Here is a 14,686-nt window from a genome sequence, read left to right on the forward strand (position 1 = left end):
TAACCCTCTCATATCTTTATATATATAGATATAAAATTATCACAGAATGGTTTGGGTTGGAGAGGGCCTTCATTTCCAACCCCTGTCATGGGCAGTGTCACCACTCACTAGACCAGGTTGCACAAAGCCCCATCCAGCCGGTCCTCTAACACTTCCAGGGATGGGGCATCCACAGCAACTCTGAGCAAATTGTTCCCATGTGTCACCACCCTCATAAAAATGTCTTCCTTATATACAATCTTATACCTATTCCTTATATTTAGAAGTGTGTGAAAGAAAGGATCCAAGGCAAAAATTGTCTTAATATAATGATGACTGACAAAATGTTTCTCCAAGCATTGCATAATGATCAAACTTTCCAGTAACATAGGGTGGATCTGTATTCATTTCACATTACCACATATCTACTGCTTCCAAAGGATGCTAAATGAATATTGGAAATAGGCATTCTTTTCCAACTTATTATTTCCTTAGCAGAAAGTATTTGCCATTATCAATTTTGAATGTAAGCCCATTTATTGTTAACCAGAAGGCATCAGCCCTACCATTTAATCAAAATGAGATATCAATTCAGATAAAATTTGGATAAAACACAGAACTTGGGTTTTAATTAATTAATAATTTACAAGAAAGACACTGATCTTCCCAAATAAATTGGTACTTGTAGGTCCAACGTTGATGTCAGTAGTACAGCACTACAAAAAATGACTTGGATAACTTCTGTGGTATCTGTTGGGTCATTTTAGACTAGATTTTGTGGAAGGTACTACGTTCATCCACAAGCTATAAAAACAGTTGCCTCCTCTATAGGAAGAAACTGATTTTCCAAGCATGTAGAGCATGGTTAGAATCATAGAATCCTTAGAGTTGAAAGGGACCTTTAAAGGCCATCTAGTCCAACTCCCCTGCAATGAGCAGGGACACGCACAGCTAGATCAGGTTGCTAAGAGCCTTGCTGGCCTTGAAAGTCGCTGGGGCAGGGCATCCACCACATCTCTGGCCAGAGAAGAGATGCTATGGAATTAAAAGCAACAAGATGATGTCATGGTTTTGTGATTTTTGGTTATTGGTATTCCACATCATAACATCATGTAGTGGATATACCTGGTTCTCAGAAGAGAAGGACTACTACAGTCCTCACGGCACTTTGGTCCTTTGTTACCATTTTCCAGCCGGAGGGAAAAGATAAAAGCTCACAGTATAAAAACTTGCAGATCATGAGACCTTGTCCCTTTTCCCGCCGTCTCTCGTCTTGGCAGCACCTCGCTCTCCAGCCGTCTTATCGTCGGTAGTAGAGTAAGGCCTACCTTGATTTTTGGGACATTCTCTCTCTGTATTGGATTTATCAGCTTAAATTGTAATTATATTGTATTATAGTGTGTTGTTTTGCATTCCGATATCTTATTTAGTAAATTAGTTTGTTTCTCCTCAGATTGTTGCCGCTGTTCTTTGCTCTCAGGGCCATCTCCTTACCCTTTTTCCCTTTTCCCTTTTCACGGGGTGTGGACCCGTGGATCCCCCATCTCCTTTGTCACGGAACCGGGCCGAACACCCGTAAACCGTTGACAGATGATTGCATGGGGGCAAGTAAAATCAGCAGGATGGGGCCAAGGACATGAGTTATGTCAAACTCTCTGCATACCTCCACTGTGCAACCTGCTGGCAGCGTGTGTCAATAATCTATCATCTCTTGCCAGTGATGGCCCCACTGGGAAGGGCCTGGTACTTTTGACTACTGTTTTATTTGCTCTGGAAATCATAGTCTCTGCTGTAGGTCTGAAGATAGAAATTTTATCAGTGATGCAGTTTAGCTGTCTGCATGGCTCTATATGATAACAAGTCTTCCAGTTTTCAATATTTTTTCTCTTATATTCTCACGTTTATGCTGCCACATTTAAAACAACATGTGAAATGCACCTTTAGGCTTTAGTCAAGTGTTCCAGACACTTTCAGACCAAATGATTCCTCTTCCACTTTAATTCAATCTCCTTTTACGTAAATCACAGAATCACAGAGTATCCTGGGCTGGAAAGGACTCACAAAGATCATCGAGTGCATGTTCTGAACGTTACAGTAAAGTTTTGTATTGCTATAATTAAATAACTCTTTTGATCATCACCTTTCCCTGCAGAGCAATTGCATAGTAGGTGATCTCACTCTAGATCCTGTGGTGAGGATTTGATACGAGGACTGAAATGAGCAAGTGCTCTATTCTACAGTAATCACTAGTGCTCTCTGAAGGAAGAAGTCATGGGGACATTTCAAAATGTGCACTGTGATTGTGTGCATGTATGTTCATTTAAAATAAAACCAAAAAGTTCGAAAATTTTTGAGAAAATATAGCAGCATCAAAATATCTGTTTTGAAATCAGCAGGGAGCAGGGATATTTTCACTAAGGGGGCTGATAGGAATCCTACTTGTTAAGCAATATTCTGCTTGCTTTGGAGCAGACTTCCTATGATTCCAAAGATAATGGCAGAACCAGATAGGCCTCTGTGAAGCCCTTCACTTTTAGCAAAACAACATCTTAAAACATAGTTTAATCACAAATGTTCTAACATGACTTATTTTCCTTACGTTACTGTCCTTGGTGGCTGCTTGAACCATAATCGGTTATGGTTCTGCATTCTAGCTAACTAATCAAAGACTGGTCTCATCTTATAGAGGTGTGAGTCTCCTTTGTATGCTCTTCTATGCCTACTGACATCCTTTGTTGAATTTTAAAGAAAAAAAATGTGTTTTATGTTTTTAAAATTCAAGTCATGTTATACAGAGGTATGTAAGGCTTCTGAAAAGCTATTAAGAATACTTGAGATAAGATGATTTATGCTTGTTGTTCTTGATTGTGCAAACTTGAGCATTTTTATTTGCTTTATCTGTTCTGTAAGTTAGGTATCCAGACACGTAATTGCTTCCCGGTATATTGGAAATGTGATAGAGAATAAACTTCATAGGGCATTTTTGCATTAAAATTGTAAAACTAAGGATCACATCTCAAACAGGCAGACAGGCGTTGTAATTAATGAACTCCCTTCCAAAACCAAAAATAATTAAAGATTTGAAATCTGTGAAATTGCACAATTAATAGCTTCAAGGCAATTCAGTCTGAGTAAGTGAAGCAAGGGCTGAGCTTTGTGGATGCTAGGCCTTCCTTTTGGTGTGTTCAAGGTATTGGAGCTGGCTTGCAGTCCTTATTTTTAACACAGTCCAGAGCAATTCAAGTCAGCCTATGATGCTCAAAGCATTTCAGCTCTGAATAGGGATCTTATTCAACTTCCTAACATTCTAAGAAACCTCTTTGAACACTTCTTCTACTCAGAATATGTGAAGATCCATTCAAGAAAGAGCCACTGAATAGCCGATTTAGCATTCAAATCTACCTTAAGTTGTTAGTTAAATAGTTGTGTAGCCTATAAAAAGTATTTCTTAATTCAGATTTGCTACTTTTATGAAGTATTTCAGGTATGGCATATCTATTTTGAAGTCACGGTCCAGAATTTCTCAGTGAATATACAGTAAAAAACTTTAACAAAGCTCTCCCTCTTTAACAGACATTTGCTAAAGGATTTCACAATAACAATTCATATTTCCAGGATAAAATCACATACAAACTGAACGTTCTATATTCTGTGTGGGAAAACCAACAGTTTTCTGTCTTCATCAAGAATGGGTTGGACCCAAACTTTTTTGTGTATTGTTAAATTATACTATATGTCATATGTATACTACATGTGTTGACAGATCTAAAATTCTCCCAAAATGATATTGATAGGGAAGGCTGTATAACTTCTGATGCTGGCTTAATTCTGAACAATGCTGTTTGTCTGATTTTAGAGACACAGCTCTGTGACTGATTGTTTTATTTTATGGACAGGATGTATTCATTTTCTAGCTTGTATGTGTAATGTGGCAGGATATCAAAATGACTATCTGGATAACTGAGACAAATGGGAAAACTGAGTTGTTTGACTATTCTAAATGCTGAGAATGGTTTAAAAAAATATTTCTTCTGGCTTATCACTCTCTGATTCTATTCACTGCCTTCTTTCCTTTTGTCTGGGCAGCACCGTTTTTCCAGGCAGGAGTTAATACGTAGCCCAAGAGGCTTTTTAGCCAGTCTAGCTCTCTCCAAAACCTATATGCAGCCAAGTGAGGTCTCAGGAGCAAATGTGAAGTTATTTCCAGCTAGTTCTTTGAATATACCTCGGTTTAAAATAGTAATAATGTTAAACAATCTCCTTTTGTTCTTCTTCTCTGCAAAAGAATTTCTAATTAAGCCAATTTCTTCACTTTAGGAGAAAATTCCGGTGAATCCTGTGGTCAAAGCAAAACCCATCACAATGTTCCTCATTGTTAAGTTCTGGTTAACTTTACCACTCTATTGCTGACTCACTCTCTTTCAAGCGTGTGCTAATATCTAGTTTATTTCATTTTCTGGAGCACACTCAGTAGAGCCCATTGCTGTAGTATCCAAGCACATTTTCAACATCAACAATAATATTACCAGTACACTGGAACTTTTGTGACATTCTTCTTTTTAGGGTCTCAGACTGCTCAATTTCACCACCTTAGAATTCATCATGAGTGAGAACACTGGGACATAGCATTGTGAAATCTCTTACTGCAGGTCTGTGGCTGCAAGGTAAATCAGAAGTAGTGCAAAAAAGCTGAGAATATTCTAGGCAGAGCTGAGGTCAGCCATCCTTGTGAAGATAGTTTCATGAGACCTATTTATGGCCACATATTTGATTCTGCCAAAAGTAAACCAATTGGAGCCAAATGTTTAAAAACTGGTTAATCTAATGGAGGTTTTCCAGAAGTTCAGTGATACCCATGAATAAATTTAAAAGAAGCACGATGCTTAGCCTTTGTTAAGAAATTCTTGGTTGTGGTTGAGAATGAGAAGGCTGGAACTGGCTAGCTAAGGGGACTGTGAGCCAAGGGAAAGGACCCATCTGTCTACTGAGTATCAGCCATTGTTCAAAAGTCTGTCTTCTTTGGGCTTGAGCAATCATTCATCTTTTCCTTGAAAACCCGCATTTAAGGAACAAGGCTTCTCTGGTCTGGCTATAATCTGGAGCTCACCCTTGAAGAGGCTGTTGAAAATAGTTAGCACGTCACACTCCGGCTTGAATAATAAAACAGATGCCTATAATCTTTTGCTTACTTTATGCTCTTCAATAAACTTTCACCGACTGCAAGATACTCCTTAACACAAAACTTCCTTATAAAAGGAAGGACAAGTTTTTCAAAGTCAAACTACCTCCTGGGTTACCAAACTTGCACACCATGACCATGAAGTCTCTCTTCCTCCAGTTTTCTGCAGCCCTTTTTTCTGCTTCAACAATTCTTTTCAAGTTGTCTCAGCAAAGGGTCATTGTATTTATGCTTCAACAGGATTCCTGATTTTTCCAGAATAGGTCTGAAATTCGGGGAATAACCTTGCCCCTCCTGCCTAATTCTAAGAATGGGAGGTGATTGTCCCTCTCTACTCTGCCCTCGTAAGGCCCCAGCTGGAGTACTGCGTCTGGAGTACTACCAGGTCTGGGGCCCCCAGTATAGGAAAGATGTGGAGCTGTTGGAGGAGGTCCAGAAGAAGGCCACAAAGATGATCAGAGAGCTGGAGCACCTCCCCTATGAAAACAAGCTGAGAGAGCTGGGCTTGTTCAGCCTGGAGAAGAGAAAGCCATGAGGAGACCTCATTGCAGCCTTCCAGTATTTAAAAGAGGACAGGAAGGGGAATCAACTTTTTACAAGGGTAGGCAGTGATAGGACAAGGGGAATGGTTTTAAGCTCAAGGAGGAAAGGTTTAGGTTGGATGTCAGGGGGAAGTTCTTTCCAGAGAGACTGGTGAGGTGTTGGAACAGGCTGCCCAGAGAGGTTGTGGATGCCCTGTGCCTGGAGCTGTTCAAGGCCAGGTTGGATGGGGCCCCTGGGCAGCCTGGTCTAGTACCAGATCTGGAGGTTGGTGGCCCTGCCTGTGGCAGGTGGGGTTGGAACTTGATGATCCTTGGAGTCCCTTCAAATCCAAGGCATTCTCTGTTTCTATGATTCTAATGCTGAATTAACATAATTTTGCATTTCTTGAAGTTTCCCCTGGAAGATTAAAACACCAGTGTGTACACTGAACTCCAAATGCAAATAGAAATAGGCAAAATAACCTTGCTCCAGAGAAAGGCTTATTATTTTCTACAATCAGAGGCTTCTACACTGATTTTTTTCTATGGCTTTGAAATTGAAGCCAAGCCACCAAAAACACTTCTACTTGAAATTTAATGTTCCCTCATTCCCTAATCTGTAATGTTCAAGAAAGAAACTGAGCTAAACTAAACAAAAAACAAACCGATCAACAAACCAAACAAAAAAAAACCCCACCACTCTCTGCACCCCATGAAATAAGGTATCTTTCTAACACTGTAACTTTTATTCTGAGTGTCACGGAATAATCATTTCAGTTAACTAGAAACAGGAACAAATCCTGTCTCAGTATAAATCACTTGATTGCTCTCTGGACTCAGTCATGGCTCCCACTATCTTGCCACCTGGCAGAAAACCTCCCTCGTTATCTAATGATCACTAGGCATTTCTTCCTGTGCTGGCCTGTATGAAGAACACGCTGTAATTCTTTGATACACAGAAGGTGTATATCACAGCACTGTTAAGGCACTGTGGTTTACATTTTCACTGAATATTTGGGTGGGGAATGCTTTATTGTTATGCAGTCAACTTGAAATCACTCTTAATTCAAGCCAAGTCAACCAAAGATGCAAACAAAAGAGTTCATTCACAGAATCCAAGCAGGCAATGCAGCTTAAAGCATTTATGAAAGACAAAGGAAGGAAACAGAGAAAGAATTCATTTCATCTATTTGAAGTACAAGACTAGAACTAGTCTAGCAGCTCACACCTCAGCACCCCTGCTGAGGAATGTGAAAGTTCATTTTCACTCTCATTTCTGGCTTGCCAATGGTCTGATTACAGATGGCAGGTATTACACAGGCGAGGTACTGCACATCTATATTCTAGCTGCCAAAAATCCAGAAGGTTTTTCAGTCTTTTCAGTCTGACATACAGGAAATCTTTCTGAGTTATCAACTATATAAACTTAAAGTGACTACAGTAGTACCTATTTACTACAAAGGGCTGCTTTAAAAAAAAGTTCACTTCCGTGAGGCACTCAAAGTGATACAAGCAATACAATTTTACCTATTTTGGGAAGACTGAGAACATGTAGTTAAATACATCATCACTGTGCCTTCCAGCAGGAGGCTGGCTGAAGGTTGTACAGAGTACCATCATCTGTTGTGCAGTCTTAATACTTGCTCTTTCAGTATTCCTCTGAGTATTTAATTAGTAACAGAGATGATTCCAAGTGACTAAATACTGATCTGGATCCAATGTAGTTGAAATCTGAGGTAGCTCAGGTGCAGTATTTCTTAATACGAACTGTTAGAAGTATTGTGCTCCTTTCCATCACCATATCCGAAGTAAAAGACCACTTCAAGAATAAAAATAAAAGTGCATTGGAGGTATCAGAAGGAGTGTGCTACTGCTGAAACTAAACAGAAGATCTAAAAGTATAGATTCAATTTTGCTGACATCTTTTAATTAAAAGCATTAACTTTTCTGCATTTAGCCTTTTCCTTATGACTTAGTCTTATTTAGAGTGAAGCATCCCATGAGCATGAGGCAATTCAGTAATAGAAATAGCATGCCCTTTCTGCTCCTCAATGGTTCTTTTCTCAGAAATTCAGTTGCATTTGGATAGTATCAGCCTATTGACCTACGTTCTTCAGCAAAACACTGTGAAACTGGGTTGTTGTTTGGATGTGTTACCTCGGTTGTTCCTGTGATTTAGTCTGACTATTGGGAGTCCTTGGCAGAAGCTGCTTTTTCTCCCATCCCTGCTTATATGGATGACTTCCACTGCTGCCTGGCTTATTTTAGTAATCTGCCCTGCTCCAGCTCCTTGTGCATACCACATCAGAGGATGTGAGGGGAACACTGTCATGGTGTACCCCTAACATGGACCCAGATATGCGTGTCTCTTGGTAGCTTCTGAAGACACTGAACATAGCTTGTTAGCGCTAACCAGTGTGACAACGTGCTATTTATTGAGTAACAAGCAATAACAGAAGAAATAACAGACATAAATGGCATTCATTTTTCAAGAGGGATTCCTTAAAAGGTAGTTCAACATGATTTTGTCTAGGTCTACCACTCATCTTCACTGTCGCTTGCAAGAAGTCACTATTTTGCAGTTTATTTTCCCACCTGCCCACAGAGAGAAAATATTTATCTATGTGTGGGAAGTGTCTTGAGATCCCTATATGGCAAAGGATTGTTCAGATGCATACAGTATAACATATGTAAGGTGTATAATGATAGAATTTGTTCCTCAGTTCCTTCCAAGTCAGCACGTTTATTAACTTTTGTGGGTGCCTTTGCCTTTGGTTCTGGTTTGTAAGGCACATTGCTAACAGTGCTCGGTGTGTTACTGTGCCTCTATCAGTGGAGTCATGTATACAGGGCTGGCTCATATAAGCAGTGGTTTGCAGGTCAAAGTCATGACCTTCAGAGGCCTTTCCATAGAGTATGTGCAACTCTGCCCTAAGCAAATAGCACCTACATTTCCTTCTGATCTGCTCAGCACTCAGAAATCAGCCAAGTTCACATCCAGATAGGCCTGCACTGAAACAACCCTCTGGTCTTCACTGGCACAGATGCAGCACAGAGGAAGGTCAACAACACACATCAACAGTAAGTCCTGCTCTGTAGGAACCTGATTAATTTCAGTGAGAGGCACACACAGAGAAGCTGCCAGGAGCTACTTTCAGCAGGATAAGTTATAGAAGGATAGACTAATACTGATTTTTAAACATTATATGCATTTGCTTATAGGAGAGGCTGATGGCAGTTGGTGGAAAGACTTGAATGATTTCAACAAGCTTTGGATAGGCTCCTACTTATTTTGTAACTTTTTGTATGAGGCTTTGCTGGTACAAAGTAAATTGTTTCAAGTATTTCCTGTGACTCACTGAAAAGTAAATGAACTATTTAATACAACTGCTATGTTCATTTCAATGGATACAATCTAACACTGGCCTAACTACACAAGCAGGATTATGTAAATTACGATTCAGCTAGAAGCGACTGATAAGATAATTACTAAAACACCATTAGCAGGAAAGCAATCTGTGTGCAAAAGCGGCATTGGATTGATGCTTATTTAACTACCGTGTGCTTTCACTCCCAGATCCTTGCTCCTTGTTCTTACCTGTCTAATTTCAGCGATGAGATGCTGTGTGCTTTTCTTTGTCATAGAGAATATTACTGCATGCTTTTCTCAATACGCAGGTAATTGTTCTAGATGCAGTTAACCGTGCAGCAACTCGGCCACTGAAAATAAGAACTTTTAAAAATAAACATATGTTCCATGATAAATGAATCCCCAAAAACTTCATCACTGAATTGGAATACCTTCTACCACAGCTGTACAATAATCCTGAAATAAGAAAAAGTCCCAAATGCACTTTCAAATAAGGTACAAAGCCACACGGGGAAACCAAATTGCCAATGACTTCTCTGGGTAATGGAAATAGAAAATGGAAAACTGAAATTCTTTTTTTGTTATTCTGCAATCATGACATAATTAGATACATAAGTAGTCACCTTATCTCTGTCTGGCTACTACACAAAATGAAAACAGGAGAGTCCATAGCATTTTAATTTAGACTTTCATATACTTCATATAAGAAACCACAGAATTGCTTTCTGATGAAATAACAAAGTGCAACCAAAATTCTTAAAATGTAGGTGAATTTTTATACCAGTAAAAAGCCTTTCCTGTGTCAGCCAATTTAAGTGAAACCTGAGCCACTAAAACCCTGGAAAAATGTCAAGGTCATTGCCGATAGCTTTGATTAGCAATAAAAAAGAGGACACAAGAGCAGGCTAATGGTATGAGGACATTAAATATTAAAAAGGAGCTATTGATTTAAAGGTGCTGTCTCTAAAACCAAGTAGCAGTAGCTGTTGACCAAATGATACACTGCGTATTTCTGAAAATTTGTCCATCAATCTACCAGTATTTATCGGGTGTTCCCAGTTGTCTTGTAAATGTTACTTACTCTGTTTTGGTTGGCATTGCTTTTTTAATCAAGTTTTAAAATATTTAATATAATAAGAGAAAAAACATTCCAACCTTTTCACAAGTCATCACACACAATATGTTTCAATGTTTAGGAATGTGTAGAAAAGACAGCAAATAATGGATATGTTTTTTATATTCCAGTTTCCAAGAAGAGGCATTAATGCATAAATATATCCTTGCTGCAAAAGGATGTGCACCTTTGAGTTGCAAATACACATAGCTTTGCTGAACTCGGGAGAATTCTGCAGGAACACAAGCCACAGGAGAAGGAAGGTTTGCCCAAGAGATGGGATATCCCTTTATTGTTCATAGTGGTGGAAATGCAGAACAAGGAATAAATGAAGTGGAGAGGACTCTGAGCTTACCTCTTTAACTGCTCTTCCTCTGCTCCTCAGACAGCTTTAAGGTTTTCAGAAGAAATGCACACCTACAAGACTTCCCTGCTGGCTTGTACAACAGACTCACATGCCAGGGACGCTTGCCCATCACCATAAGATCACCTAACTTTTCCAAATATACATTTTACCCAGAGAGAGAGTAATTCAAAAGTACGCTTCTTTCATGGGTAAGAATTGTGAAGTCTTGTGCTTCTGATCCAAGTAGTTACAAAAGGAACAAGAAGTGAAAGCCACCTTTGTGACTGACTGAGCCTCCTGTACATTATGGGGAGGTATGAAATACTTCAGTAATTTCTGTGGGACTTGATGCTTTGTACAGATGTGGAAGAACGAAGGAAAATCCAGTTTAATGCTTGAGGAAGCTAGAACATCTGAGGAAATTACGTATTAACCAAACTTCAGAAAGTGCCAATTCCACTTGTCATTGACTAAATAAGCTGATGAAGCTCTCATCAGCTTCACAGAAGTTGTATAGATTGTATAAGCTTGGTGTTGGAGGAAACCAGCTTAGACATTCAGCTAGTCACTCTGAGGTTGTGATTCTGATATTTTATGACAAAAAAAAAAAAAAAAAAAAAAAAGAGTTATAGACTTTAATGTGAATTGAAACAAAAAGTTTAGTTGTTATAGACTATGGTGATTTCCATTTAGAAGAGCATAATCATCATGTTGTTTTCTAACTAACATCCTGCCTTTTTTTTTTTTTTCAGAGCAAAAAAATCAAATGCATACAACAGTAGTATTTACAAATACTGAAATGAATCATAGAATCATAAAACCACAAAATATGCCAAGTTGGAAGGGACCCACAAGCACTGTGGAGTCCAACCCCTGGCTTCACACAGCACCACCCAAAATCAAACCCCATGTTTGAGAGCGGTGTCCAGACACTCCTTGAGCTCCGGCACTGGGGCCGTGCCCACTGCCCTGGGCAGCCTGTTCCATGCCCACCACCCTCTGGTGCAGAACCTGTCCCTAACCCCCAGCTGCCCCTCCCCTGACACAGCTCCATGCCGTTCCCTCGGGCCCTGTCGCTGACACAGAGAGCAGAGCTCAGCGCTGCCCCTCCGCTCCCTGTGAGGAGCTGCAGCCGCCATGAGGCCTCCCCTCAGCTCCTCTGCTCTGCGCTGAGCAAAGAGAGGCACCTCAGCTGTTCTTCATATGTCTTACCCTCTAGACCCTTCACCATCTTTGTAGCCCTCCTTTGAAATGCTTAAACTCTGACAGTTTAATGTCCTTTTTATACTGTGGTGCCCCAAACTGCACACACTGCTAATGTAACCTCTTAACTCAGAACTAGGATTTCTCTGGTTTGTTTTGGTTTCTTTGCATGCTTAGTTTACATCCTAATTATGACAGGCATCTTTGTGGAGTGCTGAAATGCAAAATCAATGTAATGCACTTAAGTAAAATAAGTATAAATAGAAAATATTAATGTAGGAGAGTGTTGTATGAGAAATAACCTCTTGTGAGCAGTGGTGTGGAAGCAGTGAACCATCTTTTAAGTCAATTAACTCTGTAAAAATCTAGAACTCTATGTGACATTTTGTGACCTCCTGTAGCCTTTAAAATGATCTGAATTTATATTTATCACTTATTATTTTTAACTCCAGGTATTTTCAGCATCCTTTCTCTCCTGGGAATGACACGACAAAATAAGTAATATAGAACACACTGAGGAAGCATATACTTGCTTCAGCCTCACCTTTGTCACCTCCAAGTCATTTGCAGGCATGACAGACTGCTGTGATGACAGTAGATGTAGACTGAACTCTTTAGGAATTAGATTAGAGGTGACTTAGCATGATATGTTAAAATGTTTGCTCATCTATAGCAATATATGAAAAATGTTTTGTTTTCATAGAATCATTAGGGTTGGAAAAGACTGCAAAGATCATCCAGTCCAACTGTCAGCCCACCACCATGCCCACTAACCACGTCCCTCAGTTCCACATCCACACAGTTCTTGAACACCTCCAGGGAAGGTGATTCCACCACGTCCCTGGGCAGCCTGTGCCACTGCCTCACCATTTTCTGAGAAGAAGTTTTTCCTTATATCCAACCCAAACCTCCCCTGGCACAACTTGAGACTATTCCTCTCTCGCCCTATCACCGTTACCTGGGAGAAGAGGCCAACCCCCACCTCACCACAACCTCCTTTCAGGTCGCTGCAGAGAGCAATAAGGTCTCCCCTGAGCCTCCTCTTCTCCAGACTGAACAATCCCAGTTCCCTCAGCCACTCCCCATAAGACATGTGCTCCAGACCCTTCACAAGACATAAGTCTGTAAAACCCTGTAAGCATGTTCCTCCCACTCTATGTCTTGCCCTGACTTTTAAAGGAGGCTGAAATTATGAGAATAAGGGGTTAATTGGGTTTCCAAAGAAATATTCTGTGAAGCATGTGCTATGCTATGGCAGTGTAAAGAGTTAAAAGGTTTCAGTGAGTTAAGCATGCACCCATACCAGGAGATGAAGCATACATAAGTTTTGACTTTCCCACAGACCATTGCATTAAAATAAATAAATAAGACAATGGTAATTTACTCCTAGATTAGCAGGGGAAATTGGTCAACAGATCATGAAGTACCTGACACAATGCATGGGTAACTATTAGATGCCCAGTGACAGCTTCAGGGCTTGCACATCCTTAAAGGCTGATGATCTTCTCAGGAGGATGTGCTCAAGGAGGAATTCACCAAGTTCCTCCTCTGTTGCTTCCCTTTGCTCTTGCCACCAACATGCTTCCCAGCAGCACAGGGGCAGCTTGGGGTAGATCAGTCCTTGAATGCAGAAACACATCAAGGTGGCCATTGCTGAGCACACAGCCTGCTGGAGTTGAGTCACAGCAGGGAGGCACACCTTCCCTTTTATCAGCTATTCTTACCCTCCTGGGCCTGAAACATTCATTACAGCTTTTGTTTGGTTGGTTTGGCTCTTTTTTTTTTTTTTCATAGAAAATAGAAATAGGATGAGGAAAAATATCTTGTGGAAAACATTTGCCATCCTTATAAAGAAATTAGAAAATTTTCAAGATACTGAAAGCCTAAGCAATTAATTATGTTGACTGAAAATAAATGGAATTTGAGAGGAAGTATTTCTACTTTAGAAAAGATTTTTTTTTATGTTCTGTCACACAGACTGCAAGTTTGTTTACTAAATGCTGTAGAAAAGAAAAAAAATATGGGAAAAAGTAGCATGGAGTCAGAAGGAATTCATTTAAAAAAGAAAGAATAATCTCTGTGTTTGTGCCCACCTCTGTTAAACACATGCTCTTTTGCAGAAATCTGTGCAGGATTGTCCAGGGAATTGGTGTAGCCTGTAGTTAATCATTATCTTCCAAAGTAAAACTGCAAGTCACATGACTTGATGAGTAGCATATAGGGGAAGAATGTAATAAGTCAATATTTAGCCACTAGCTTATTATTTCCAGTTGTATCGTGTAGAGCAAACAGTATGTTGTACAAACTCCCATTTCCTTAATAAGAAAATAAGGTAGTAAGGCCAATAAAAGATGATTTCTTTTGCAGAATAGTAAAGTGGCCATAGATTTTTTGTACTTTAGCGTCACTGATTAAACAAAGATTCTTCCATTAGTGCATAGCTTAGGTATTGCCCTTGTTTGCTGTACAGTCTGTGTACTTTCTTTGAAAGGCGTTGGAAATAATCTGTTAAGGAGTTGCCTATAAAAGAAAGATGAGAGATGACTGTAAGACAACCTTCAAGCATACAAAACCAGTGCTTTAAAAATGTTCAGGGTACTTTATGTTGGAGTGTTTCCTGTTAAATGCGTTTTCCAACATACAACCTGCGTGCTTTAAAATGTTATATGCTCTTATTACGAAAAGAGACTTTATGATGATCTCATTGTATGATTTATAGCTATAAATGTAACTACAGATGCTCTATTTTCTGAGAATCCTCCTGAGAATCAAAACACCAAGAACTTGATCTTAGCACCTGCACCCAACCACAGCCTTGGAAATATGTGTCATTATGTAATCAACATGAGCAAACCATCAAGTCAAAATAGGGAACACCCAAATTGGCTGTGCACATTCTGGTGGAAAGACAAGGAGCACCAGTATTGGTGCATTATAAAACATACAGAATCCATTTTTTTACTTAAAGTAAAAC

This window comes from Numida meleagris, chromosome 1 (assembly GCF_002078875.1).
Source record: "Numida meleagris isolate 19003 breed g44 Domestic line chromosome 1, NumMel1.0, whole genome shotgun sequence".
Taxonomy (NCBI): domain Eukaryota; kingdom Metazoa; phylum Chordata; class Aves; order Galliformes; family Numididae; genus Numida; species Numida meleagris.